The 6,225-nt window shown below is 34.8% G+C and overlaps 1 protein-coding gene across 4 annotated transcripts in view; it reads left to right on the top strand.

Annotated features, from left to right (window-relative positions):
- The first annotated feature begins 2,077 nt into the window (after nucleotides 1-2,077).
- The window catches only part of LOC128872718 (collagen alpha-2(IX) chain-like), a 29,052-nt gene continuing 24,904 nt past the window's right edge, over nucleotides 2,078-6,225 (top strand). For all 4 annotated transcript variants that reach the window (XM_054115903.1, XM_054115990.1, XM_054115818.1 and 1 more), the window contains exon 1: nucleotides 2,078-2,243. The gene's annotated coding sequence lies outside the window, so the exon portion shown is untranslated. The remainder of the gene's footprint in view (nucleotides 2,244-6,225) is intronic.

The raw sequence follows: 6,225 nt of genomic DNA, 5'->3' as shown, positions 1-6,225 counted from the left end.
GGGGTGTAAAAAATGAATTGCGCGTTTGAATTAAGTCGACGAGGGCGCGAGGCCGAGAAGAGGGCACCGCGTTTCACCGACCTGTTATCTTTTCTGATTGAAGGAAATGTATAAAGAATTCATTAAAAACATACGGTGCGCGTCACCGCGTCCTGCAGACGTTACTTTAATGAATGGCTTGCAGCAATCGCACAATCATTATCGATCGGTGCGTTGTACTCTTCTAATTAACTTTGCATCGTCCAATGAAAATTACCACTTTAATTCGGCGTTGGGAATTGATTACAAATTTTCTAAGGTTTCTTTAGGTAGCGGAGCAACATTAAAACATTTTTTTTTATAAATTCATCTTCCCTTCGAGAATCTTCTCCACTATACTTTTATTCATTCTTACGTATTAGGTTGTCCCAAAAGTTTCTTTCGCGTTATTAATAAGTAATACATGCACAATATTTTATGTTTTATGTTACATTACTGAATCGTGGACGATTTATATTGCTCCATTACTGTTACAACATGAATATCTATGAAATTAGATTGTCTATTTATAGAAACACGACCACATAAAATAATTCAGTTCAACTCGCGAAAGAAACTTTCGGAACAACCTAATAGAACTCAATCTTTTTATAAATTCTCCTTAGCGTTCACATTTGTTATTTTACTGTCGAACCTACACAATTTTATTTATATTCCAGTGCCCATAAGAGGGTTTGGGGGAAGAATCGATAGGTATAATAAGACGTATAGTAAAAAATCAATAAGAGAGGAACGTGTCTACCTTTTCATGGTATCATTCGAATAAACGTACCCCAAATATTAGTGTTATCGAAAAGAATTAAGGGTCAAATCGAATGGCGACATGTCCACGCGTCGCACAGTGGGACAACACTGTATAAATGTTGGACATTAAGGCAAATAATAAACATACAAATTTTAAAACCTAAATACATTTTAATGAATCTTTAAACCTTTGACAATTATGTTTCATAGTATTATTACGTTTTGCTTCACTATTCACCTCATGAGATCTGAAATTAGTTACGTTGATCTATTTATCTTTTCTTTAATTTGCATTGTAATTCTTGTATTATATGACTTTACCAAAAGAATGTGTGCAATAACCAACTTTTGGGATTGTAATAATTCTAAAATAAACAGAAAGATGATTTAAATGTACAACAGAACTTTGTTACATTTGATTGTAGAAGTTATAAATGTTTTATTCAATTATATTGGGTTGTCCGGAAAGTTCATGCCTATTTTCAAGAACAAATTCAAAGGCATATTTGAATTTTGATGTATATTTATTGAATTATATGTGTACCATTTTGTTCCACAACCTTTCCATCTGTTAAGGAATGTACACATTTTATTTGTTTTTTTCATCCATTTTGATATATACAGACCTGTACCGTCTACTAAAAATCGGGATAGACTTTCCAGACAGCCCAATAAAAATCGCCTAAATTCGCCCAGACAGAACTTTGCACCATTTGTTTTTAGGAAGTATGTAGACTGTAGCCGTTCACGTACTTTTTGCTTTTAGTTGCTTCATTCTCAAAATTTAAGAAACATTTATAACCTCTATAATCGAATGTAACAAATGTTCTGTTGTACATTTAAATCATCTATCTGTTTATTTCAGAATTATTACAACCTCAACATTAGATATTGCACACATTCTTTTGGTAAAGTCATATAATACAAGAATTACAATGTAAATTAAAGAAAAGATAAATCAACGTGACTAATTTCAGATGCCATGAGGTAAATACTGTAAATAGTGAAGCAAAACGTAAAAGTACTGTGAAACATAATTGTCAAAGGTTTAAAGATTCATTAAAATGTATTTAGGTTTTAAAATTTGTATGCTTATTTTTTGACCCAATGTCCATTATTTATACAGCGTCGTCCCACTGTGCGTCGCGGCTCTACTCGCGACATGGTAATTCACGATCAACCACAATTGTCTCTTCTCCCCGATGACGGAAGATGGAAAGCAAGATCGAATCTCCTTGAGGAGAGGCGGAGAGAGACCCAACGGTTCTCCAGGCTTATCAGTTCGTGCCGGGCAGCCGTGCAATGCGTTGCCTCGTCTTGCAGCTTAATTGTGCCACCAATTTTACGCGTGACATAGACACAGCACTTCACGGACTATATGTGCCAGCTGCTTAACTTCCGCTGATCGAACAGGAACCATCGGAAGCGGTGCTCTAGCCATCCCCCTCTCGAGGACTTCGGTACGTCACGTTTCGCCCCTGAGTTGAAGAAGCTTCTTCGACTGACAACCTCAAGCATGCGAAACTTTAACAAAATAATATTAGGTTGTCCCGAAAGTTTCTTTCGCGAGTTGCAGTCAATTATTTTATGTGGTCGTGTTTATATAAATAGACAGTCTAATTTCATAGATATTCATGTTGTAACAGTAATGCAGCAAAATGAATCGTGGACAATTCAGTAATGTAACATAAAACATAAACTATTGTGCATGTATTACTTGTTAATAAAGCGAAAGAAACTTTTGGGACAACCTAATACATTTGTTTATTTATCTGAAAGCATGCATCTTTAATTTGAAAAATCTGGAAAGATTCTGTAACATATTCCTCGTTTAAAACGTCTCCAATCATGTTCAAAATTGATCGTATAACAATATAATATAAAACCGCTACATACAAGGTTTAGAATTAGGGTATTAGGTTGCCCCGAAAGTTTCTTTCGCGAGTTGCACTCAATTATTTTATGTGGCAGTGTTTATACAATTAGACAATCTAATTTCATAGATATTCATGTTGTAACAGTAATGCAGCAAAATGAATCGTGGAAAATTCAGTAATGTAACGTAAAACATAAACTATTGTGCATGTATTACTTGTTAATAAAGCGAAAGAAACTTTTGGGACAACCTAATACATTTGTTTATTTATTTGAAAGCATGCATCTTTAATTTGAAAAATCTGGAAAAATTCTGTAACATATTCCTCGTTTAAAACGTCTCCAATCATGTTCAAAATTGATCGTATAACAATATAATATAAAACCGCTACATACAAGGTTTAGAATCAGGGTATTAGGTTGCCCCGAAAGTTTCTTTCGCGAGTTGCACTCAATTATTTTATGTGGCAGTGTTTATACAATTAGACAATCTAATTTCATAGATATTCATGTTGTAGCAGTAATGCATCAAAATGAATCGTGGACAATTCAGTAATGTAACATAAAACATAAACTATTGTGCATGTATTACTTGTTAATAATGCGAAAGAAACTTTTGAGACAACCTAATACTTTAATAGGACAGAAGTTGAACGATCGTGCAAAATAGACTCCCCTATAACGCGGTGTCTCAGAAATTTTCGTCTTTACATTTAAAGATTGAGTGTTACATTGTTATTTTTTTCATTTTTGTTGACCTTTTCTACCTCGTAGTTGTTTTGTTTGTTTGTTACTGTTTAGATTTGAAAATATTAGGTTGTCCGGAAAGTTCGTGCCTATTTTTAAGAAGAATTCAAAAACACGTTTGAATTTTAATATATATTTATTAAATTACATAGGTGCCATTTCGTTCCATAATCTTTCCACCTGTTAAGGAATGTACATATATTATTTGTTTTCAGCCGTTCAGATATATTCAGACCTGTACCGCCTACTAAAAATCGGCATGGACTTTCCAGACAGCCCAATACGTGTTTACAATTATAAATGATATTTTAAAGGTCAGCTTAATAGCGAAAATTTATATACATACACAAAAAAAAAAGTATGAGTTTGATGGAAAAAGAATGTATGAAGTTACAGAAAGGGATAGGGGGAAACTATGTAGGAAATAGAGATACATGCGTCATGAATTATATACCCTTTGATCACTGGCCGGTTGCAGTGTTCCCATTTGATGCATATTTCTCCTTTGGCACGTTAAGTATCGTAGATGTAACGTTTCGAATACGTAACGTGCAACGTCTCCTTTAAATAATAAGTATTGTGGATTGGGTAAAAGTAATCTGATGAAAATCGACTATCAACGACAGCTTTTTCTTTTTGAGAACATTTATTACAAAAAACAATACGAAACTGAAAAAGTATAAATTCGAGCTGACCCTATGTGGCCGATATATCTATAAATAAATCCAACTTGCAATAAATAACCACGATGTCCGCACGCGACACGTTGTATGTGTTTAAGTAGGAAATGCGTCGTTAGGAAACAAAAAAAAAAAGTAATTGCTTTGCGATATCACTAAATCGGTGCCCGACACAAAAACAATGCACTCGTGATAGCAATCGTTCGAAAACGCAATGCCATGTCGAACTTAATAATACTTCATTCCATATGCCCGTTCGAGGGTGTTCTTCAGCCGTAGCGATACAAGTCAAATGTTTATAAAATATCCCCTCTTACATTTGTTTCTTAAAATTATATAGTTTCTCAAAGTTTCTCGCGATATGACTTACACCGATACGACTGTCCCTCGAACGTATCTTAAAGTAACAATAATACTTTTATCACCATGTAGCTTAACGCTGAAACTATTCTATCATAACACATTAAATTATTACGGAACAGAGACCCTTATCGTAAATTATCACATATTCACTTAAAGCACAGAATACCGATAAAATAAAATTAGTATCCGTTTTGGACCGCGCGAGAGATGTTTACGTCTCTGACTCGGGGAATTCCGGAAACGCGCTCACCGATGACACCGTTTAGTATGTCGACGTTCCTATCGAGTTGAGTCATAAGCAATTCCTATACAAACGTCTTTAAATACATAGATGACCGTATTCAGAGTTTCCAAATAATCCGTAGCCAGTCGTGTGTCACGACTCGTGACTTTTATGTTTACTGGGCCAGAAGCGGTTGTCCTAAAGTACAGGTCAGTACGAGCCTTCGAGATGAGAGTAAACTAAGCAGGTTACAGGTACTCTGCGACAACGTTCTAAAAGTCGTAGCGCAACAAAATCTACGCCAAATGATTAACACGCTGACTGCCAGAGAAATATTCTTGAAAATTTCTGCTAGAATTAAATATTATTCAGACTATTGGAAACGACATAATCAAACATCCGTCGTGGTATTTAGTTTTGTAACTTCATCGAAATACACGAATTTCGTTTAAATTCATTTCCTTTGAAGCTTAACTTTCAGAATTAATTTTGTTAGTTCTTCAGTGGAAATCACTGTCACCCACATGTGGGTGACATGGCGATCAACGTGTTAAACAATTGGGAGATACCCAGCTAGGTGTGTTGACCTGATGTCGTTCAAAGAAGACAGTGGGCCGACTTTAAAATAAATAACCTTAAACTAAATAAATAACCTTAGAATAAATAACCTACAAAGTTAAAATTGTTCAAATTTGTCGCAGTATTTAATTTCTTTTGGAATTAATATTTTTAGTTTCTTAATGAAGAGTCCTGTCAGCCGTTTATATCTGACGCGGCGATGAACGTGTTAATGGAACCCCAGAGCAAACCTTCATAGAAGGAAAACTCTTGGCGCGTGTGGCGATTCGGAATAATTCATTACGAGTTACCGCAGTACGATGTAACAGCTACCGGTAGTTATACGTTCAATAATGAATTATGAGAGAAATTACAAGCTGAACGACTAGCACTCGTTAATCGTAAGTGTGTTGTACCTTTGCTCGATGTCAGAGCGCATCACTAAGCGCCATGTTAATGAACTTCTTTCTATAAAATTTTCGTTGAAAATTAATTAGTAATAGAAGTCGATCTCAACGTAACTGAAGAAACAAACATAACGGGCCGACCTCGTTTCAGTATCAAACTCTGTTATAACATTTTTCTGCATATCACACAGCGCCATGTTAATGAACTTTCTATAAAATTTTCGTTGAAAATTAATTAGTAATAGAAGTTGATCTCAACGTAACTGAAGAAACAAACATAACGGGCCGACATCGTGTCAGTATCAAACTCTGTCATAACATTTTTTTGCATATCATGAAGCGCCATGTTAACGAACTTCTTTCTATAAAATTTTCGTTGAAAATTAATTAGTAATAGCAGTTGATCTCAACGTAACTGAAGAAACAAACATAACGGGCCGACATCGTTTCAGTATCAAACTCTGTTATAACATTTTTTTGCATATCACGAAGCGCCATGATAATGAACTTCTTTCAATAAAATTTTCGTTGAAAATTAATTAGTAATAGCAGTTGATCTCAACGTAACTGAAGAAACAAACATAACGGG

The sequence above is a fragment of the Hylaeus volcanicus genome, chromosome 1 (genome assembly GCF_026283585.1).
Source record: "Hylaeus volcanicus isolate JK05 chromosome 1, UHH_iyHylVolc1.0_haploid, whole genome shotgun sequence".
Taxonomy (NCBI): domain Eukaryota; kingdom Metazoa; phylum Arthropoda; class Insecta; order Hymenoptera; family Colletidae; genus Hylaeus; species Hylaeus volcanicus.
The sequence above is the reverse complement of the archived record's forward strand: the minus strand, read 5'-3'. Positions and strand labels throughout refer to the sequence as shown.